The sequence below is a fragment of the Schistocerca gregaria genome, chromosome 1 (assembly GCF_023897955.1).
Source record: "Schistocerca gregaria isolate iqSchGreg1 chromosome 1, iqSchGreg1.2, whole genome shotgun sequence".
Taxonomy (NCBI): domain Eukaryota; kingdom Metazoa; phylum Arthropoda; class Insecta; order Orthoptera; family Acrididae; genus Schistocerca; species Schistocerca gregaria.
Genome location: NC_064920.1, coordinates 291652812 through 291677878, shown reverse-complemented (window position 1 = coordinate 291677878; position 25067 = coordinate 291652812). Strand labels below are relative to the sequence as shown.

The window sequence follows — 25067 nt, the reverse complement described above, 5'->3', positions numbered from 1 at the left end:
AATTATGAGGTTACGTTTCTAGTACAGGATAGCTTATTCCTAATTTGCAACACCATGGGTATCCAGATATGTGACAGTATCACATAATAGGACATGATATTTCATTTTAGTGTAAGTCAGCTTGAACTTGAGTAGCTGGATTCAGACTCTGTTTTTTACAAAGCGCTTTGACAGATTTGTATGATAGATAAGAGGAAGAGAAAACCATGTCCACAACATGTGTTTATCATGCCATTCAGTGCAAAACATGCAGCTTCTTATTGGAATTCATGGGATCATTTAAAATGCATTATCCCCAAGAAATAGAAACCTGGTGGTCAAATTACTAAGGTCAGGAAGTAACCTAATTTTTGATTGTGAGTTTATTTGGAGCAGCCTGCTTGAGGCCAGTAACAGTAGTTAATACCATAAATGGCCACTGGAAAATGTGATTCTTCCCTTGTATTAGGCACATACTAAGACACAATGACCAGGAGATTGACAGTTAAGATGGAAACAACAGTGTAAATGTAAGCCCAAATGGTATCAAGCCAACTCCTAAAATCAGCAAACCACATCAAGAGCCACCTGCTCTACTAAAATCAGCATGTTATGAATCAGGTAAGTAGCTAACATTGTCTCAATACAAAGGATGTTTGAAACAATTCAAAGAGAAGGAAGCTGTAGCAAACTCAAAGGAGACAGAAGTGAGAGTTTCAACCTTGAAAAAGAAAAAGAGAAAAAACATAAGAAGCATAATCTTCCAGTCATTTGGAGACAGGTACAAATTTAATTGAGGAAAATGTTTCAGATATGCAATCTGAAGAAGAAGATACTAAATGCAGATTTTTCAGTGGTCATTGTTTTGAAGACTAACATAGAAAAATGGGCACAGTGAATGGAGTGCTATCCTGGGATTCCTAAAGAATGTTAACTTGGAAAAGAGCTTTTGTGTACCCTGTGTGCACTCCTTTTGCACAATAATCACAGAATATATTGGAGAGGCAGTAAGGATCAGAGTGTTACTGAGTGAGGATATTATTGAGTGGTTTTTCTGACTGTTTTATATTTGGACATTTCTATTTTGATTCAAATTCAAGCATTTGTGCTTTCTTCAAATTTACATGTACTAAGTGTTCAATAAATAAAATGTAAAGAACAATGATTTTGTGTAGATTTCCAATTAAAAAACATATATTTAATCAAATGTTGTAATATAAAGTGATTCAATATTGAATGAGGGAAGTGTCATATCAGGAATGAGTATAGTATGAGGTCTTCCCATAACTGGCACTGACTACCTGGCTCATCTGATGAGGCATGGATGCAGTCAGCCTATGGAAATATGACTCATCACCCATGAGACTCTCCCATGTATCAAACATAGGATCCACAGTTGTTCATATGTTTATATGATGCTTCATTTTGGCTCACAAATTTTCTGTGGGATCTAACTCCTCCACTGAAAACAGGCCAGTCAATGAGGTCATTGTTAGCCTTTTGTGGAAACCATTGCTGAATGATTTGACTCATATTAATTGGTGAGTGGTCCATCTGGAACTGGATCACTGCATTAGGATAACCCATCTTCACACTCAGTACCATAATGTGTTTCAAGATATGCACATACTGATCTACAATGAGGTGAGCATAAATTTGGTGCAGTACCCCTGCCCAGTATGATGACATCCACCCCCAGCATGAGCATGAGATGTGGCCAACAAACAAATGTTGCATCACATACTGGGGATTGTAATGTGCTCCCCATGGTCTGTGGACCAGGTCCACTCTGATAATCGCCGACTGTATAGGCTTGCCTTCACTGAATTCAATGTAGACCTTGACTGGCACCGCATCATGTTTTCAGATGAGTCAATATTTAGCTCAGTGAGTGATGGCATGCCTACATTGAATTCAGTGAAGGCAAGCCTTATATAGTCGGCAATTATCAGAGTGGACGTCTTTATTAACAGTCCTATGTGCTCAATCGCCAGCATCCCATAAGCGGTTGTGAACGGTTTACAAGCAGTCATGGAAATTGGTCTTATTTTTGAGTTTAAAAACGGACTTTCCATACTGGTGTCAACTAACATGTTGTGTAGCTGAGGTGTTGACATCTTTCGTCAGCGTGACCCTTTAAGTAAGCCAGTTACCCCTGTCTTGTGCCACTTCTTTATCCACTTCTGGACACAGTAAAGCTGATTGCCACAATTGACCAATGTTTCATGTGCATGGAAGCTGTCTAACAGGATGAGTGCCTACACACTATCTCTTGTGGCTTACATATGCAGAGACATCATGACAGTAAACGACTCTCTGTCATATATACCCTTTTGTGTGTGATCATTTGATCATGCTCAGTATGCCTTGGCTGAATTTGTGTTATGCTTCATAAACATCAAAAAACAATAAAAACTGAAAAAAAGAATGGTACTGATTTGATGCACACCCTAATCACTTCAGTGGAAATCTTTAGCCTCAAATGCTGCCAAACGGCTACCACATAACTCTACAGTTCTCCTTTTATTTGTGTATTCAGGGCAGGATCACCTCGGTATTTCAATATTTCAGACAAATAAAAGTAAGAAGATGCTGTAACTTACCAAATGAGAGATCGCTGGTATGTTGATAGACACAATAAAATTTTGTATTGTGTCTATCAACATACCAGCTCTCAATATTTCAATATTTCAGACAAATAAAAGTAAGTTTTATAGTGAGTGTGCAAACAAACATAAACATACACACAAAATTCAAGCTTTTGCAACCAACGATTGCTTCTTCAGGAAAGAGGGAAGAAGAGGGAAAGAAGAAAGAATGTGGGTTTTAAGGGAGAGGATAAGGAGTCATTCCAATCCCGGGAGCGGAAAGACTTACCTTAAGGGGAAAAAAAGGACAGGTATACACTCGCATACACACACACACACCACACACACACACACACACACACACACACACACACACACACACACACACACACACACACACACACATCCATCCGCACATACACAGACACAACCAAATTTACCCAATCTTATCAAGATAATCAAACAGTTTTGTTTTGGTGACTGTACATCCAATGTGCTCATTGACATATTGTCTGTTTGTTGAATCTACTCTGTAAATATAGTGTGTGTGAGTTGTGCACTGTCACTGTAACATATTACTCCTTATTCAAACTTCCCAGGTACATATTTGTCACCCTTGCTTTCACTATAAACGGTCATTGCAAAGGATGTGTTATCTATATTTCTTATATTATTGTTTGTCATTGTAATTGTAAGGGACTATCTAAGGTGTGCCTTTGGACCCAGTTTCACGTAAATTATCTCCAAGGTATTTTATATGGCCTAGAATCTGTTTGATAGTCACTAATCAATATCTTCTTATTCAGTTCTTCAACTCTAGCAGTCAGAACACTGAATCTGACTCACATACACATCTGTAATGTACTTTCAACAGAGACATGGTAGTCAGTACATACCATTTCATTGCTGACAGTGAGCTGCATAAAAGGCAATATAATTTGAGTCAGTGAAATAAGTATGGCAAACGTGCAGTGATGCAAATGCTGATTTCACATCTCTGTGTTCACAAAACCATAATAAACCTCTCAGATCATGAACTGGATACAGAAACAATATCAGTGCTGTACAAAAACGCGCAAAAACAAGAACCTCATCGGGTGGTGGAATAGGCCATTCATTATCTCCCATGGAAGCAGCTGAAGAAATATAGTGGGAAGTATGTAAAAACATCGACATTTTAAAAGTTCCAAAAATGAACATTACAGTAACAGAACAAAGAGCACTTCACACCCCACAAGATGATAAAGACACCATACAATAGTGTTATTGTTTGAGCAACTGGAACCCTTTATCTGAGGAAAGTGCACTGGATCTGATGGGTTATCAATGTGATTCCACATAGAGTATGTGGAAGACCTTGGCCCTCTTCTAACAGAAGTGAACAGTAGGTCTCTGGATGAGTGAAGTGTTCCTAATATCTGGAAATAGGACAGGTCATTACCATTTTCAAAAATGGTCAATGAACAGGTGCACAAAACAACAGGTCTATATTTCTGATGCTGGTTTATTGTGGAAGTTTGTAACATGTTTTACACTTGTGTATTATAAAATTTCTGGAGACCAAAAATCTCCTCTGTAGGAATCATCATGGGTTCCAAAACAACAGTTGTGTGGAACCTAGAAAGTAGTAGACCTTATACAGCAGTAGATGCAGGCACTCAAGCAGTGCTGGGTTCCTTGACTTCCTCAGGGATGCAGGTTACTTATAATTGGTGGAAAAATCGAAATTTTTTAATGACTTTATTAAATTCTATAGTCTTTCCTGATTACATTGATGTATACATTATAGGGTTTCAAATGAAAAATGACCTATATATACCAAATTTAAAGTTACAGTCATGTATGCCGCCATACCCCCCTTTATTTCTGTTACAGAAATCAGTAATATTTCGGAAAGAACTGTGAACTTTCTGTTTCAAGTGATTATAAGTATGATACATTGTATATGTTGCTAACAGTGTAGGTTTCTAGTGTCTGTAAATGATTATCTTCATTAGTGTTTACCGTTAGTATTTACTTTTGTTTTGCTGAAGCAGTTTGTTCACGTGTTACTTAATGTTTGTTGCTCAAGTGCTTCATATATTTCTGGAAGTACATATCCTTTAGTGTGCAATAAATACGAACTATGTCACACATCAAGAAATTCAACAAAAGGAAACTCTGTGGTAACCAGTTCACAAACAAAGCAAGCCACACTGTTGAAAGTAACATATGTATCAGTTCAGAAACTCCCAGATGATACACCTCCTGGTGATTCAAATTTTTGTGTTAACAGTGAAGCTGTTTGCAATGAATTTGTTGTTGATGTGGGCATCTTACCTTCTTTGATAAAGGAAGTGGTGAAATGTAAACAATGTGACGATGTAGGCTGTCTGGAAATAACTGAACAACAAAGCAGAAGAAGGGCTTAGTGTCAAAATTAGTTGTTCTGTGTAGATCGTGCAATAAATCTACCTCAAAAATGACTTTGAACAGTGTGTATAATTCATATGATGTGAATATGAAGTTAGTGTATGCAATGCTTGCAATAGGAAAAGGAAAGAAGTCTGTGCAAAAATTTTGTGGTTTGATGACCTTCCTCCTCCTTCCATTAGGTTCAGCAAGTACATAAAAATACTTCTAGGTACCTTGATGGTTGTGTTTAAATCATCTATGAAATGTGCAGTAGAAGAAACTGTAAATATTTGTGGAACCAGGGACATTGCTGTTGCACTTGATGAGACATGGCAACATTGAGGACATCATTCCTTGAATGCTGTTGTTAAGTGCTACTTCTCCTGATAAAGGAAAAGTTGTTGATGTTGAGCGCTTAACTAAGTACTGCCACACATGCCATGGTAACACTGAAGGACATATTGAACATCAGTTTTCTAAGAAATTTGATGGCTGCAGTGGAGGTATGGAGTGTGATGGAGCTCTAAAAATATTTCAGAGGTCAGTGCCCATTTATATAACATAAGATATACAAAGTATCTAGGTGATGGGGACTCAAAAGCTTTCAACGAAATTAATGAGTTCAATGTTTATGGTGGTACCGTGGTAACAAGACTGGAGTGTTGTGGACATGTGCAAAAGAGGATGGGTGCTAGATTGAGGAAGCTACTAAGAATACAAATGAAAGTTTCAACCATTGCATATGGGAAAGATTACCCAAGAATGGTTTTGTAGGGTGAAATACATTAAAAGTTGGTGTATTAGATGCAGTGACAGTTTTCAATGATGGAGTGATGGGAAGGTAGGAAGTCCTGAGAAATTTAGGTATAAAATGTGGCTCTAATGTGGAAGATCAATTGCTTGCATGTGACAGACAACAGGTGCATGAAGCTGAAAGATTCTCTCTTCAAGTTACCAAAGAAGCAAGAAGTGCTAAAAGGAATACGAAGTGGAACCTTGAAGGTGAAGAAATGCTGCAGGATGAAGACTATGCTTCAGAAATGTTCTGAGGCATAGTTTAACTGGATTCATATCTTCATTTGCAGTTTCCCTCAAGTTGTATTTTTCAGAATTCAGGTACAAATATTTCCCAAAGTTTATAAAGAATTGCTCTAATTTTTTTTCTGTAACTTGCAATAAGCGATACTTATGTAGTAGATCTAAGCTTTATTGCAGAATCAACTAAATTATAGTAAAATTAACATTTTTATTAGGAAAAAATTATAAAAATTAAAATTTAAGATGCAATATTTTTTATTCTTGTAATATACAGAATAGGTGGAATTTAATAGGTCTAGTGTCTCAGCCAAAATGTCATGCATATTTGGTAAAAATTTGGTCTCCTTCAAATGTATAACATTGGTTTAAATCGTGCGTCAATTTGAGGAAGCATTTTGGGAAGAAAAATTGCATCAGTTTCTTTGTAATTTTTTTAATAACCCTAAGCAGGTTCAAAAATATTCAAAATACTTCTAATTTGCTTAGAAAGTGTGCGGCATTACCTCATATCAACAAAATATCTGTAAAACATATAAATTATAAACAGTGCCTGAAAGAAATAGGTGTTGATTTTTACATAATATTGAGCTGGAAAAGTACCCTGTATCCTCAGAGCTTTCAGTACACCTCCATGCTGTCATCTAATGAACAAAATGTGAGCATACAGATTTCAAACCAACTGTGTGATTGAATTGAGGAGTGTTAGCTAACAGAATGCAGCATGTCATTCTGAACAGAGAGAAGTTTTCAGACATAAATTAACTATTTGTGTGTTCCAAGACAGTGTTGTATGACCATTGCTTTTCGAAGTACACTGAGGTGAAAAAAGTCATCAAATACTTCCTGATATTGGCAGAAGTGTTGTGGGTGCAGGATTTTGTACAAGGACTGACCGTTTGAGTAAGCTTGATAAATGTTCAATGAGTAGTCAAATCATTCTCTTGAACTGTCCAAAATTTTCTTCAAATCAGTTGCAAACAGTTATGGCCAGGTGACATGGTGCATTGTCATCCATAAAAATTACTGGCTGCAAATGGTCTCCAAGTAGCCAAACATAACATTTCCAGTCAATGATCAGTTCAGCTGGACCAGAGGACCTCATCCATTGCATGTAAACATAACCCATATCATTATGGAGCCACTAGCAGCTTTCACAGTGCCTTTCATGGGGTGTGCACTATAGTCAAACCTGACCATCAGCTCTTACCAACTGAAATGGGACTAATCTGACCAGGCCTCCATCTTCCAGTCATGTAGAGTCCAACTGACATTATCATCAGCCTAGGAGAGGCATGGAAGGTAATGTTGTGCTGTTTAGAAGATAGTTGGGTTGTGCCTGCTGCCATAGAACATTAATGCCAAATTTTGCTCCACTGTTCTAATGGATATATTTCTTGTACACCCCACAGTGATTTTATGGTCATTTTACACAATGTTGCTTGCTGTTGGCACTGAAACCTCTGTGTAAATGCTGCTGCTCTTGGTCATTAAATGAAGGCCTCTGGGTTGTCCATGGTGAGAGGTAATTGTTGAAATTTGGTATTCTCATCACATTCTTGATGCTGTGGATCTCAGAGTATTGAATTCCCTAATGATCTCTGAAGTGAAATGCCCCAAGAATCTAGCTCCAAATACCATTCTGTGTTCAAAGTCTGTTAATTCCCATCATGTGGCTATAATCATAGTGGAAATCTTTTCACATGAAACATATGAGTACAAATGACAGCTCCACCAATACACTGCCATTTCATACCTTGTGTACCTCCACCTGCATACATACATACTGCTATTCCATTGCTTTTGTCATCTCAGCTTCTATGTAAATGACTAAGAAAATAATGTAGGAAAATCCATGAGGCTTTTCCTGGATGAAGCTGTTGTAAACAGAGAAGCCGCAGTGCTAGAAAATTGTAGCAAAATGCAGGAAGATCTGCAGAGAATTGATACTTGGTGCACAGAGTGACAGTTTACCTTCAACATAAACACATGTAACATATTGCAAATGAATAGACAGAAAACCCTTTCTTGTATGATTATACAATTGCAGAACAACCACTGGAAGCTGTTACTTTCATAAAATGTCTAGGAGTATGCATACAGAATAGTTTCAAGTGGAACAACTACATAAGTTTGATTGTGAGTAAAGCAAATGCCAGACTGAGATATAAGGGAAGAATCCTCAGGAAATGTAGTCCATCAACAAAGGAAATAGCTAATGAAAACTCATTCAACCAGTACTTGAATTTTCACAAAATGAAAACCACAGCAGTTGTTGGGTGAATAATATTTTATTTTAAGGAACAATGTTTCAGTTTTTTTAGTTTTGTGAAAATGGACATGTGTAGTTGCAGTTGCCCTTCAAAAAGAGCTGTGTGTCAATACTAGAATGTTGTTTGTCATTTGTGATCCATACCAGGTAGGATTGATACAGGAAATAGAGAAGACCTAAAGAGGAGCAGAACATTTTGTTAGAGAGTCATTTAGAAATCATGAAACCATCACAGAAATGCTCAACGAACTTCTGTGGCAGACATTACAAAACAGACATTGTTGGTTTACTGTTAAAGTTGTGAGAGCATGCATTCCTAGAACAGTGAGCCAATATATTGCTTTCATCCATCTGTTTCTCACAAAAAGACCATGAAGATAAATGAGAGAGGTTTGAGCCCACACAGAGGCTTACCAGCAATCATTCTTCTTGTGAATATTTGCAACTGGAGCAAGAAAAAGGTGAAGTGACCAAGATACAGAAAATACTCTCTAACACAGACCGTAAGGTGGCTTACAGAGTATAAATGTAGATATCAATATCATTCAAAATTATGCATGATGCTGCAGGGTCCAGTAGTATACAAGGGATGCAGAAGGATGTGATGTCAGCTGTGACCAAGTCTTTTGGGAAAAAAACTTGTCACCAAAAGGCTAAAACAACTAAATCTAAGATGCCAGTATCTCCCTGCCAGTGCTGGCTTTCAAAATTACATAAGGAAGGAATGCTCATAAGTCTAATAGCAAACCATCAGCTAATCCAATGTATGAACTGGGCAAATATCTGTCTGAAGTATTGTGACTTTTAGTGGGGAACTAAGCCCCCTACAAGAAGAGCATGTACTAACTTGGGAAATTGCTGAAAGATTTGTGATTTGACAACAATGACCTGTTGGTAAGCTTTAAAGGAACATAATTATTGTTCCAAATGTCTGTGAAAGATTTACTGATATTGGTGACACATTTCAAACAACAGATGGTGAGACTATTCTAACACATTACCACCACTACTGCCACCAGTGTAGCAAGGTTTACCGTGAGCACCAAGACTGTGTCTTGTATCACTGCAAGCAATACAGTTGTTACCAATAATGCTTTTTAACTACAACTGTCTAGGGTTGGTTCAAAGGGCTCTGAGCACTATGGGACTTAACTTCTGAAGTCATCAGTCCACTAGAACCTAGAACTACTTAAACCTAACTAACCTAAGGACATCACACACATCCATGCCCCAGGCAGAATTTGAACCTGTGACTGTAGTGGGCATGCGGTTCCAGACTGTAGCACCTAGAACCGCTCGGCCACCACAGCCGACTGTCTAGGGTTGATACCAGTACTGCAAGGAGGCAGAAGATGCAACTACATTACAGACATTCTCTGCCAGGGTATAGAACTGACTGTACACTGCACTGAAGTCAGTATGTTCTGTATGAAGCTAATCGTTATGCATGCCTGGAAAGAATTATACAAAAAGTGCAGACAAGAGCCCCTATTACATGGGGATCAAATTTTATAACAAACTTCCAAAAAAATTAAAAAGCTTAAGTGGAAGCTGCTTTGAAACTGCCTTGAAGGAGTTCCTCAGCAATAAGTGTTTTTATAGTGTTAAGGAATTCCTCTCATAGGAGTAGAATACTTTCATTTGTATAAATAGTATTTACATGTACCAAAAGAAAAAAAAGCAACATAATTTTTTGTCTGTAGGCTTATTGTATATAATTGTTTCCCACAATGTTATAAGGAGAAATAATCAATATTTAACCATCCAAAACAGATCCTTGTATTTGTCCATGGAGAATAAATTAAAAAAAAATCTTCTTGATGATTCTCTTAGTTTTTCATGTGGTTACTGTGTGGCACAGTCTGCCTGCCAGGCCACTGACACAGATCACCTGCAAGGCCAAATGTCGAATCTATAGTTTATGAGTTTGTGGAAACAGTAGTTAACCTTAAAACAAAATCAGCCATTACAACAGGAACAACAACAACAACAATGGTGACTACAAGAACAACAGCAGCAGCCCATGAATAGCTATAACTTCTTATAAAAAATATAACACTACTGTCAGTGCCTCCACTGATGGCTTTTTCTGTTTTGAGGAGGCAAATGAAACTTATTGATAAAATCCTCTCAGGTTTCCAGCTGAATGGCAGTGTTAAAGAACAACACTATTTTGTAGAGTTTCGTACTCATAGTCTCTTGGTGACTTGTCAAGATATTGTGGATGTCTCAATATTTATGCTATTGATGTGCCACCCTCTACCCCTGTGCCACCCTCTACCCCTGTGCCACCCACCTGGCTTTGGGCAACAGGATACTGTGTAGCCAGTGGGTAGTGAGAGGATGTTGTTTGTGGTGGTGATTGTAGTAGGAGTGCTGGAGGCTGTGCTAGAGTCTCTGTCTGAACTTTCAGAAGTGTCTTGCACGCAGGACGGTGCTGGTCATGCTCTTATTGTCTTATTGTAATGCTGATAGCGTGAGAGTCCATGCTGAACTGAGTATTCTCATCCGTATTGACAAGTTCTCATGAATCCTCTCTTCTATGGATTCCATTCTAAAGCTGCCACTGCAGACCTTTTTTCGGCATAGAACCTTGGCGCTATCTGTGCTGTGCTCTGCTATTGCTGATTTCTCTGTGTGTCATAGGCAACATACCTGATGTACGGTTGCTACCTGGTTGGCAACCCAAGAGCTTCTCACCAGCTTCTCTACAGCTTCAAGCAGGTGCAGAAATAATTCATCAGGAAAGCAAAACTACTCAGCACATTACTTTTCCTGCATTGGTGTCAAAGTGAGAACATATTTTTGAGGTTTGTGGAACTATGACATCCAGTTAAATGAAAGAAGAGTGACTCGCATTGTTATGATGAACAGACTATGCTACACTGTTGGAGCACATTCTCATCATACAGAACGAGTTGGACAAGAAAGCACGTACCCTGATTGCATGTCACTACCGCTTGGCCATGGCACTACCAACACATACTTGGGAGGTGGCAGATTGCAATTCTTGCACCAACAGTGAGGTGCAGAAATGATGCACTACTGCAAAGCAGCTAAGAAAATTTAACAGACTCTTGGGAGCTCAGATGATCAACAAGGAGGTAAATAATGTAATGCAATAGTCAATCTGACAGAGAAAGTACTGGATTCAGTTACAGCTTCGGCGTTCACAAAAGGGCTAACATTACAGCTGTACTGAAGACCAAATTGAAATGAGACATGGTTAGTGGCATGGAGGAAGCAATTTGAGGCCTGCCAAAGGAAGAAGAGAGGAGAGCAAGCGGGAAACTGACAGTGTCATCAAAAAGTCCTAACTCCTAAAAATGAACATGACTTGGCAGAACTGGAGGCTCTCCATTCACTGAGAAATAATCTGACACTATGATCCTTCTAGTAGATAAAGATGTACTGATGTGCACTTATGACTACCAGCATAAAATTGGCTCAGTGCTACAGGAAGAATCCAACCTTGACAACAATCATGAAAATGTGGCTTTGTTGGAAAGCTTGGATCTACCAGAAAAAGTGAAGAAGTGGCACCACACCTTGACGAACTTCCAAAACTATACAAGGAATGTGTGCTTCTGTGGGCCGTAATTGACACAATTAGACCTCACAATTAAGGACTAAGTAAATATCTGGCAATGCTTCTAAAACCCATTGTGAATCACTGCAGTCACCACATGAAGAACTCAGCCAATTTTGTGATAGTACTTAAGGGGGGCATTGATGAGAAACACACACTATTTCAAAAATGCACCAAATCCACAGTTTTGGAGATATGGCAATGAAATTTTGTACCACACTTTACATGAAAGTAACACATTTACATATAAAATCCTTTGATTATATATATTCAAATTCTTTTTTAATAAAATTTGAATTTTTATTTTCAAAAAATAATGTATGTTGCTTTTTCTCAGAAAGTATTCAAGAGATTTCTACAAAGATTTGTCTGTTTCATCTCTTTATATGTTGTAAGCTTCTCTCATGAGGTTTTTGGAATAGGTCAAATAGGAGAATTTTCATAATTTTTTATTTATAATTCCACAAGTACAATTTTAAATCCAGGCAAAATTCCAAGCACTTTACCCCATACCTCAGCTTGCTCTTGAGACAGCGTTTATTAGGGTTACAGAAATATGTGTACAAATTTTCATAATTCTAACATTCATAGAATCTGAGGAATGGGACATAAACTTTAAAAAACAAACTTTTCAGGAAATGCAGTTTATAGTTCAGCCTAACTTTTTTCCTTATTTCACTTCTTCAGAATGCACCACATTTGTACCCTGGATTGTCTTTCCCTTCAAGGCTTCACTTCTGGTTTCTTATTGTCTGTCATCTTTCCTTTACCAGGTCTTCAACTCACTTTTCAGCTGCAGAGACGCGATGTAAATCTATTTTTCTCAGGATAGGTCTTGAGTAAAATTTCCTATCTTGAAGACCATTCTATCTAATACCTTCATCCTCCTGATATTCCCATCATTAAATACAGTAACTGCATCATAAGTTGTTATTCTGACAACTGTAGCAAATGTAAATGTGTTTTTAGGGCATTGTTTCCATATGAGTGAATTTAGAGACTCATTTGGATTTTGGGTTTTACCATAAACACTCTTTTTGAGAAGTGCAGGATCAGCCAAAGATGATCTATAAAACCAAAGAGTATGTATCACAGCCTTCTAGATGTATCCTGCACACATTTGGTTGAGAGTAATACACAGAATCATTGTTCACTGAGCTGGTACTGAAGTGCTGCTTCAAAACATGGGTGTGGCAGGGAGGCCGCGTCACACTTTTAATTAATTTTCAGGCACTTCAGATGCAATTTCAACAATGAAACTTTAGGAACTTATTGTCCATGAGTTGTACTAGCAACTAAAAAGTAAATCGGAAATTGACATTTTTGGTCAATATCATCAACATCTCCCCTTAAGGACATGTGACTACAAAAGGACAACATGCTCATGAGCTTTATTATTACATTGCTGTTCACCAAAGTACCTCTTGAAAATTCTCTCTGCATCTACATAAATACTCTGCAAAGCCACAGTATGGTGCATGGCACAGGGTACCCTGTACCAGTACTAGTCTTTCCTTTCTCCTTCCATTCGCAAATAGAGTGAGGCAGAAACGTCTGTCTGTATGCCTCTGTATAAGCATTAATTTCTCTTATCTTGTCTTTGTGTTCCTGTGCACAATGTATGTTGGCGCGTGTAGCGTCATGTGGCAGCTAGCTTCAAATGCCGGTACATTAAATTTTCTCATTAGTGTTTCTCTAAAAGAATGTCGCCTTCCCTCCAGGGGTTCCCATTTGAGTTCCTGTGTTGTTTGAACCTACCAGTAACAAATCTAGCAGCCTGTCTCTGAATTGCTTTGATGCCTTCCTTCAATCTAAGCTGATACTGATTCCAAACACTTGAGCAGCATTCAAGAATAGATCTCACCAGCATCCTTTATGTGGTCTCCTTTACAGGTGAACCACTCTTTCCTAAAATTTTCCCAATAAACCAAAATCAAACATTCACATTCGCTTCCACGGTTCTCACTTTCTCGTTCCATTTCATATTGCTATGCAATTTTGCAGTGTTATGCCCAGACATTTAAATGACTGTGTCAGCAGGACACTAATAATACTGTATACAAACATTACAGGTTTGTTCTTTCTACTCATCCTTATTAACTTTGATTTTTCCACATTTAGAACTAGCTGCCATTCAGCGCACCAACCAGACATTTTGTCTAAGTCATCTTGTATCATCCCACAGGCACTCAACAGCATCAGCAAACAATTGCTACTTACTCAACGTTTCAAGCTACAAATAGTTAAAGTTTTTGAACATGCACTAATGACCTCCTACTTCAAGAGCAACAGAGAAGTTTGTGAGCAAATGTGCGGAGTGGTCATAGGAGCCGCACTGGCCCCTGGGATCACAGCATTGTACACTCTGAGGATGTGGCCATTCAAACCACTCAAAAAACCATGAACACTTCTTCCAATATATTGACAATACTTTCATGGTGTGGAAGCAATGTAGGCAGCACTAGACGAGTTTCTTGACCACCTTAACAACATCCATCAAAACACTGCATTTACTATGGAAATAGAGGAGAACATTTGTATTTCTTTCTTGGACATGATAAAAAAGAAGAAACCATACAGTATGTAGAAAGAAAATCTACATAGATATGTACCTCCAGGCAATGAGTAGCCATTGTTCATTGTAATGGCAGACAGTGCTAACCACACTGGTATATACTGCACTTGAAAGAAATATTCTGGGAAAAACAGGTACACTGAAGAACAGATTAGTAGGTCATTCAAGAAGAGGAAAGACGTAGCAAACCGAAGAGGGGAAGGAAGATCAGAGACTTATTTTCCTTCTTAATTTGGGATCAGTCTCAGCCAAAATTTTGAGGCTGCTCGAAAAAATACAACATGAGAACTGTTTCTTGACTACCACTTAAAATGAAAGAGTATCTTGGCTCTGTGAAAGACACTTTCTGGACATGTCTGGGTTGTACAGCATCTCTTGTAATGTGGTCACTAGTTCATTGGACAAATGCGTTGCTGTATCTCAGTGAGGAGCACGTCAGTACTGCATGACTCGGTCACACACACAAATAGTGATAGCAGAGCATAGCATGAAGACTTTCAGAACACCAAGGTACTGTGACGAGCAACCAGCTATTGAGAGAGCATTATGAAGGACTCCATAGAATAAGGATAAATGAAAATGTGGTCATTAGAGACAAAGGATATGTACTCAGTTTGGCATGGAATCTCACACTAATGGCAATATGAGCAGAGCCTGCCCAGCTCTGTTCTGTGTACAAGACGCATCGGTCGTTCCCACTTCCCCCACCATTGCAGCCTCATCTCCCTACCCACATGCTGGATGGAGCACACTATTTCAACAACCACAGTATATCAATACTTCTTCAGAAGGTGATGAGTGTGACAGTCTTTGAAACATCACAGTCATTAAACACTACCAACAAGCTGAAAATCTGAGAACTTTTCATTATCTGCCTGTGTGGTTTCCAGCTCCATTGCAAGGAAAGTAACATTCCAGGACCTGAATGTCAAAGTACTTTGTTATTGTCTTCAAGTAGTCAGTCATATTATGTAGTTCATAAGTTGTGAATGTTGATCAAATCTATTAGTCTTTCATTTGTGATTTCTTGACTGACCATTTCTGTCAGCTAACTCATAGTGTGGCTCCAAGATTTGCATGGCCTCTCATCAGCGCTAAGACATTTTGATCATGAGACCTAACACTTGGCGATATTTTTAAAATTGCTCGGGCATTTGAAATAGCATTCTCAGGGCAACAAGCATTGGGTGATGAGTTAGTAGGAGCACAAATGGCCATAAGTCAGTGTTGTAACTGGTGTGCATCTCATGACATTTCAAGTAATCATCTTCTGTCTCACTACCACTTGACAGTACAGCAAATATGAGCAACATCAGCAGTTAGGAAACAGTGCCCCATCATTGGTAGATGCTCATAAAAGTGAGCTTAGAGGTGACATTGATCTTATCCAACCTATGTGGTAGCAGATAGAAGCCAGTCCTCCACGTCATTGCTGTCAATCGAACCCGGTAGCTTAAAGCCCCAGAAAGCATGACTGAATTACCTTTGCAGGCATGCTGGGAAAAATTGCTTGTAGCATGATGTAATTCATTGTTCATGACAGAAAAAGGGCATGTCTTATGGCTCAGCCATCTTCTAGGGCTCATATCACCATTAACACACCAGTATCCATGTTGATAAAATTCCAGCCCTGTTGACTTTAGTTATCAGCAACATCAAGATGGAGCTTCAGGTTGATATTCGCTGTGCCACATCTCTAATCATGTTGTAAATTTGTAATCACCTAGGTTCATTGCGCAAGCCAGAGCAGCAACCCATGAAAATGTGCTCAAAGGCTGTCTTTCATTACTAGCTAAATATAAAAATGTAGTTCGACATCTAACATTTATGTTAGTTATGAAATTGGTGTATAAGTTCGTAGGATTTTTGTTTTGCATATTGGTATTCTGGTTCTTATGGGTTTATTTATCAATTGTCATTTTTCACTTGTAGTCCACTGTTTTTATTTAACATACTGCCATTTTTTTCATTTAGAGATAGTGAGTGGAACTGTGGATGGTAGAAAATGGAGTGTTAAGTGAAGAAATTGGAACATTTTTGACATAGTCTTCTGTTTGAGTTCAATAGAGGGATGAAATCAGCAGAGGCAGCCAGAAACATTTGTGTCATGTATGAGGATAATGCCATTGAATAGAGCACACAAGAAAATGGTTTTCTTATTTTAAGGAGGATCGTTTTGACATTAGTGACTCTCCACTTTGAGGAAGACCTTCAGGGTGTAACGAAGATGAAAACAATCCATGTCAGTGTACTTGAGAACTGGCAAATGTGATGAGCTGCAATCATTCCACCATCATGCTACATGTGCATGCAGTGGGTAAGGTTCCAAAATGGGTTGTATAGGTACCGTTTGCTCTAAACCAAAATCACAAAAATCAGTGGTTGGCTGTATATGCATCTCTGCTTGCTCATCATCAGTTGGCTCATGAACACCATCAATCTTACTGGCTGAGTGCTCTAAGCTAGTAGGTGTGGAATATTTATGTCGTCAAGGGGAGGCTCCAATCTCCAATATAATCTGTAATGATTGAATTAGTTGTGCTCGTCTTGAGCTGTCAGTGGTCTTCAGTTATGCTACATTTCCTTACCGAATTTGTCACAATGTCTTTACTGCTTAGTCAGACTCCTGCTACATGGTCTTGTGTCATACATAGTGTTACAAGAGGAACAAAGGCAATTTGGCCTGTGCTCTTCTAATCTCTTTCTGCTGAGCCCACTCGCAGTCTCACACAAGAGTTTTGAGGCTGCTGTCTTCGTGAAGGAGTAATGTTTTTGGTGTTGAATGTTTATGCTTCCCAGCTGGTGGCTGTTGATACTTCCATGTGATTGAGTAACCCCAGCTGTTCGAACATAGAGCATTTTACTCTCCCCAGAAAGCATCAATGTGTCTACTACAGTACAACACATGTGATGGAAGACATCTAGTACAAACCAACAGAACATTTGACACCCAGTACAAAGAACGTATCAGAGAATGGAAATATGGGACAAGGCCCTCAAATTCTGCAGAACATTTAAGAGAAATTAATCACAAATCTGCTACAAGAGAGAAAATGAAAACAGTTAGAATGAATATTGAAAGACAACACCTAACCTTACAAGAATATTATCACAAAGAAAGAAAAGCTGAAAAGAAATTAGTACTAAATGCCCAAGTGAATATGAGTACTGTAATGACCCAGTGTTAACACAAAGTGATCATATAATAGACAAAAGTCCCAGTTAGATGATCACAAATTCCCTTTCTCTCCTAGGTGTGTAAAATTACAGAAATGAATGACACTCCTGACACAAAAACGACAGTTACAGCACTATATTTCAAAAATGGTGACCAAAAGGAAAACTACAAACTTTCAACCAGTTTGCCACATGACAGAGCTTATAAGTAATGAATTAGATACTGCTCCGTAAGTACCTTTCCATTTTATTATAAAAAGTTAGGTGAACTCTTTTAAATTTATAACCTGCATGTGCAAACAATAACCTGCATGTGAAAATGGAAAAAGAAATCATGTAATTTTTCAGGACACCACTGAAGATGCCTTGTAAGCAAGGTGAAATGTGTCTATGTGCACAAGTTAAATGCAAAAAAGCCTTCATGTACAGCATGCAAAAGACATTTCTCTTCCAATCTACTGCATTTTAATCATACGTCTGTCACCATTTATTCAGCCACTGTTCAGATCTATGATGGTGTTCAGTAGCTGAGTGATTCTCCTTACTTGTGGGATTATGAAGGAGGAGATGCATTTCCATTTACTTGTATATATTGTGAATTGTGATACTGGAACTGGTTGCCAACTATAATAAAACATATTTTGTGACCAGTATCCATCACTTGAAAATCTGCTGCGAGGCATTAGTCCTCAGTATATTCTTTCAGTTTGATGAGATATGAGACTTCAAGATTCATTAAAACCAGATGCAACAAAACAGATAAGCCAGATATCGCAATTGGCAGTTCCACCATATGTGGAGCCACTAAAAACAAAGATCAGATAAATGTTGAAGAAACGTGATATAAAAACAATCATTCAACTACAGCAGGACACCTATGGTATAGTTGTAACAGCCAGGTACCCAGTGTGATTGTGCACACCTGCCATTTACAGCTTTTAGTTTGAGTGCAGGCTACAGTGTATAGGCTAGTCATAAATTTGCATTTTGCAGTGCTGCTTGGAGCATACGAGATATGCTGATCTCAGGTGGAAAGACAAATTGGTGGTGGCAAAGTTTGGGCTATGTCTGACTTTGAATGGACCTGAGTGCTGTACAGGGCCAGAGGAATTTGGTCTGCATAATGAAGGCATCAAAGTTATAACCAACTAAAGTCTCATACACAAATGTTGTGACTGTCAGATAAGCTCTACAAGGGACCTGTTACTAGCCCAATATGTTGCAAGCACTCCTCACTGAGATATTTCCACATGGCATTTGAGGTGGAGCACCATAGATCATGCCAGTTCTCAACTGTGTTCTCTCCCTCCACCCACCTCATGGAACTCGGAGGGGACAAATCAGCTTGTAGCTCTGCTTATACAGAATATTTCTGTGACAGTGTGCAAAAATTTAACAGGACAGACTTCACTGAACAATTTGAGGTAGGGAGGACACTGAACAATTTGAGGTAGGGAGCCGAGGGTCGGAGAAGTAATCTTAAGAAAATATGGCACTGACATGGTTGCATATATCCACACTAATGTGAGGTGGTGCACCGTCATGTTGTATCCCCAACCTCTTATGAACAGCCAAAGATACGTTCTCCAACAACTCAGGTAAAATTCTTTGCGCAAACCCCAAGTACAAGCGACCATTCAGACAGCCAGGTAGAAGATATGAAGGGTACCTCCTTGTTTCCTTGCAGGAAATAAAGAATTTACATACAAATAAACAGCAAAGTATGTGTAAATTCGCACACATGTTAGTTGTAAATAAGCTGGAAAACAATAATTCTAGACAAAGTGGTAGACAAGTTTACTTCCATATTTCCTCAAGCTGACTTCTCTGACTCTAGGTTCCTTACCCTAGGTTCCCTACCTCAAATTGTTCAGTGGAGCAGTCTCTGTGTCTTCTTACATTTTATTATGCTCTTACCAAAACACCCTGCATAAAAATAATCAAAATGCCATTTGACATTTTGCCAGAAAATAATGCTCAATGAAACCTCATGCAATTGTGATTGATTCATCCTACTGAAAATCTTGACACTTTATATTAGTTTGATTCATAAGGAAGCACAATGTGATCATTTCATAGGTCATGATCCACTTGTTGCCCTATACTTTGCATTAATTTAGCATTTTATTCAGAATAGTTTCCAAAGTTTGACTAAAGTTAGCAAATGGTATAGGCATCTCTATTGTGTGACCTTATTAATGCACAAGGTATAAGAAGCAAGAGACAACAAATGGCTAATCTCATACAATATTTGAGAAAAGTGTTTGAAATTAGAGCTTTGTTACACTTCAAATAATTCAGATTTTCATGATTGTAATCAGAAAATTCTGAGGATATTTTAATTAATTTCTGAAGCAATACATTTTTTTAAAAAAAGAGGGAAAAACTAATAAATGTTTGTGAAGAAGATATCAGAAATACAGAGAAAATTAAAGGAAAGAGTAACTTGGAAGGAAATACGATTTTTCCTAGAGTGAATAGAGGTAGGAGCTATTTAGGGGCTGAGAAATTTTGTAACCTGTGATGGAATCTGACAAGGATACAGTACTTTTATCATTCACTGAATGGTGTAATATTGAATAGAAGTCAGTGTTTATCGAACAAGTAACAGTTAAGGAGAAATTTAAATGGATTAATGAAGCAGTTGTCGGGAAGATATATATGGTGGAAGTTATAACAACTAATGAGTAAGATGAAGCTAATTATGCTAAAGAGACAATTTTATTGTTGGAGGACCTTGGAATGTGAAGTTCAGAATGGGAGAATTTACAAATTAACTCTGAAACTGTTCAAGTGACTAACCACAAAAAGTCACAAAAATTATTAAAAGTTGATGCATCGCCTCATGTTGGGAGTGTTTAGTTGGTTAAGGGTGTTTACTTAACTGAAATATTGTAGCAATGTCATTGCTACAGAGTTATAAGAACCAGGAGTTTCAATAACATATGATGTGATTGTAATAGCAGATCGACTATATTATACTCTTACATACACATTATGACTGTTCCTTTTATGGTGTTACAGCTTCAAAAATCCATCCACACAATTCATAGTGGAACATATATTGGATATGTACTACAGTAACTAAAGGTGATAATCTTCCATGATGAGGATTTGAAAGTATTTAGAATAATACAATGATTAATGGAGAAAGAAATGTTTTTATATTAACTGAAAAGAACAGGAATATAAATAGTGATGAATGACACAATCACAAGTTTGACAAGAGAAAAATCAGATGATAGAAAATGTAGATAATAGTTTTTAGATGTGAGTTGTTTGTTGTTGCGGTCTTCAGTCCTGAGACTGGTTTGATGCAGCTCTCCATGGTACTCTACCCTGTGCAAGCTTCTTCATCTCCCAGTACCTACTGCAACCTACATCCTTCTGAATCTGCTTAGTGTATTCATCTCTTGGTCTCCCTCTACGATTTTTACCCTCCACTCTGCCCTCCAATACCAAATTGGTGATCCCTTGATGCCTCAGAACATGTCCTACCAACCGATCCCTTCTTCTACTCAAGTTGTGCCACAAACTTCTTTTCTCCCCAATCCTATTCAATACTTCCCCATTAGTTATGTGATCTACCCATCTAATTTTCAGCATTCTTCTGTAGCACCACATTTCGAAAGCTTCTATTCTCTTCTTGTCCAAACTATTTATCGTCCATGTTTCACTTCCATACATGGCTATACTCCATAAAAATACTTTCAGAAATGACTTCCTGACACTTAAATCTATACTCAATGTTAACAAATTTCTCTTCTTCAGAAACGCTTTCCTTGCCATAGCCAGTCTACATTTTATATCCTCTCTACTTCGACCATCATCAGTTATTTTGCTCCCCAAATAGCAAAACTCCTTTACTACTTTAACTGTCTCATTTCCTAATCTAATTCCCTCAACATAACCCGACTTAACTTGACTACATTCCATTATCCTCGTTTTGCTTTTGTTGATGTTCATCTTATATCCTCCTTTCAAAACACTGTCCATTCCATTCAACTGCTCTTCCAAGTCCTTTGCTGTCTCTGACACAATTATGATGTCATCGGCGAACCTCAAAGTTTTTATTTCTTCTCTGTGGATTTTAACACCAACTCCGAATTTTTCTTTTGTTTCCTTTACTGCTTGCTCAATATACAGATTGAATAACATCGGGGAGAGGCTACAACCCTGTCTTACTCCCTTCCTGACCACTGCTTCCCTTTCATGTCCCTCGACTCTTATAACTGCCATCTGGTTTCTGTACAAATTGTAAATAGCCTTTCGCTCCCTGTATTTTACCCCTGCCACCTTTAGAATTTGAAAGAGAGTATTCCAGTCAACATTGTCAAAAGCTTTCTCTAAGTCGACAAATGCTAGAAATGTAGGTTTGCCTTTCCTTAATCCTTATTCTAAGATAAGTCGTATGGTCAGTATTGCCTCATATGTTCCAGTGTTTCTACGGAATCCAAACTGATCTTCCCCGAGGTCGGCTTATACTAGTTTTTCCATTCATCTGTAAAGAATTCGTGTTAGTATTTTGCAGCTGTGGCTTATTAAACTGACTGTTCAGTAATTTTCACATCTGTCAACACCTGCTTTCTTTGGCATTGGAATTATCATATTCTTCTTGAAGTATGAGGGTATTTCGCCTGTTTCAAACATCTTGCTCAGCAGATGGTAGAGTTTTGTCAGGACTGGCTCTCCAAGGCTGTCAGTAGTTCCAATGGAATGTTGTCTACTCCGGGGCCTTGTTTCGACTCAGGTCTTTCAGTGCTAAGTCAAACTCTTCACGCAGTATCGTATCTCCTATTTCATCTTCATCTACATCCTCTTCCATTTCCATAATATTGTCCTCAAGCCCATTGCCATTGTATAAATCCTCTATATACTCCTTCCACCTTTCTGCGTTCCCTTCTTTGCTTAGAACTGGGTTTCCATCTGAGCTCTTGATATTCATACAAGTGGTTCTCTTATCTCCAAAAGTCTCTTTAATTTTCCTGTAGGCAGTATCTATCTTACCCCTAGTGAGATAAGACTCTACATCCTTACATTTGTCATCTAGCCATCCCTGCTTAGCCATTTTGCACTTCCTGTCAATCTCATTTTTGAGACGTTTGTATTCCTTTTTGCCTGCTTCATTTACTGCATTTTTATATTTTCCCCTTTCATCAATTAAATTCAATATTTCTTCTGTTACCCAAGGATTTCTTCTAGCCCTCTTCTTTTTACCTACTTGATCCTCTGCTGCCTTCATTACTTCATCCCTCAAATCTACCCATTCTTCTTCTACTGTATTTCTTTCCCCCATTCCTGTCAATTGTTCCCTTATGCTCTCCCTGAAACTCTGTACAACCTCTGGTTCTTTCAGTTTATCCAGGTCCCATCTCCTTAATTTCCCACCTTTTTGCAGTGTCTTCAGTTTTAATCTACAGGTCATAAGCAATAGATTGTGGTCATAGTCCACATCTGCCCCTGGAAATGTCTTACAATTTAAAACCTGTTTCCTAAATCTCTGTCTTACCATTATATAATATATCTGATACCTTTTAATATCTCCAGGGTTCTTCCATGTATACAACCTTCTTTCATGATTCTTAAACCAAATGTTAGCTATGATTAAGTTGTGCTCTGTGCAAAATTCTACCAGATGGCTTCCTCTTTCATTTCTTAGCCCCAATCCATATTCACCTACTATGTTTCCTTCTCTCCCTTTTCCTACACTTGAATTCCAGTCACCCATGACTATTGAAATTTCGTCTCCCTTCACTATCTGAATAATTTCTTTTATTTCATCATACATTTCTTCAATTTCTCCATCATCTGCAGAGCTAATTGGCATATAAACTTGTACTACTGTAGTAGGTGTGGGCTTCATATCTATCTTGGCCACAATAATGCATTCACTATGCTTTTTGTAGTAGCTTACCCGCATTCCTATTTTCCTATTCATTATTAAACTGACTCCTACATTACCCCTATTTGATTTTGTATTTATAATCCTGTAGTCACCAGACCAGAAGTCTTGTTCCTCCTGCCACCGAACTTCACTAATTCCCACTATATCTAACTTTAACCTATCCATTTCCCTTTTTAAATTTTCTAACCTACCTGCCCGATTAAGGGATCAGACATTCCACGCTCCGATCCGTAGAACGCCAGTTTTCTTTCTCCTTATAACAACGGAGATCCGAATGGGGGACTATTTTATCTCCGGAATATTTTACCCAAGAGGACGCCATCATCATTTAATCATACAGTAAAGCTGCATGCCCTCGGGAAAAATTACGGCTGTAGTTTCCCCTTGCTTTCAGCCGTTTGCAGTACCAGCACAGCAAGGCCAGATCATTCAATAATCCAGACTGTTGCCCTTGCAGCTACTGAAAAGGCTTTTGCCCCTCTTCAGGAACCACACGTTTGTCTGGCCTCTCAACAGATACCCCTCCGTTGTGGTTGCACCTACGGTACGGCTATCTGTATTGCTGAGGCACGCAAGCCTCCCCACCAACGGCAAGCTCCATGGTTCATGGGGGGAGATGTGAGTTATGCTGTTAATTAATTTTCATGCAATTGAACATATATCTGTCACTGACACTGCTACTACCATGTTCCTGGAGTCTTGGTATTATTATTCTTTGGGTTTATTTCCCAGACTCAGATAATTTTACTTGCAGTTATAATAGAATTATGTAGCCAAATAAATTTCTTGTATTTAAATTTCTTTATGATAACTTGTTTTTAGAGTAGAGGTATCAGTAGGTTGGCAATGAGTTTTCATAGAGATTGAAACATATACTTCCACTATAAGCTTGCTGTTTCTAATGCTAGTAAAATGATTTTTTTGCCTTTTATTATATACAAATGGCTGTTAAACAGTGGAAAGTCCAGGTCGGAATATCAACTCCTATGAGAAGGGTAGATTCCTGGTCACTGTAAAGATGACTCTTGGAGTTGTAGAAAGGTACAACAAAAAGGCTGTTACACACTAAGCTTTTGGCCAAAGCTTTCTTCAAAAAAGATATGAAAACACACATACATTCCCACAAGGATGCACACCTCAAGCAATCGTGACCGTTAACTCTGGTAGATTTTCTTAAAGTAGTAGCCATTGCCTTTAGTTTGGCATTTGGTTAATATCATTTTTTGTAAGGTCTCTGTTAAGAAGTATTCCAGTTTGATCTTGTTGAATTATCCAACAGATGCAAATCTAATGCCCTGTCCAAATTTTATTTTAACCTCACAAAGTATTATTTCTTTGAGGTTCTTGTTTGTATAATTTTTTCTCAGCTTGCTTTGTGCAAGATGCAAGGCCACTTAAAATGTTCACATTTTTTTCATTATTTTGTAAACATGTAGTTTAAAACAGATCACAGAAGTGTCTAATATCCATGCCTGTGTGCTCGTATTATCCTGTAACACATAGACTTTCCAATTGAAGAAACAGATATATATTGACCTATTCATGTGCTTCAT

General features: G+C 38.1%; 1 protein-coding gene across 1 annotated transcript in view; it reads left to right on the top strand.

Moving 5' to 3' along the window:
• LOC126341556 (abnormal spindle-like microcephaly-associated protein homolog) overlaps positions 1–25067 on the top strand; it is a 199413-nt gene that overhangs the window by 160833 nt on the left and 13513 nt on the right. The gene's annotated exons all lie outside the window — the stretch shown is intronic.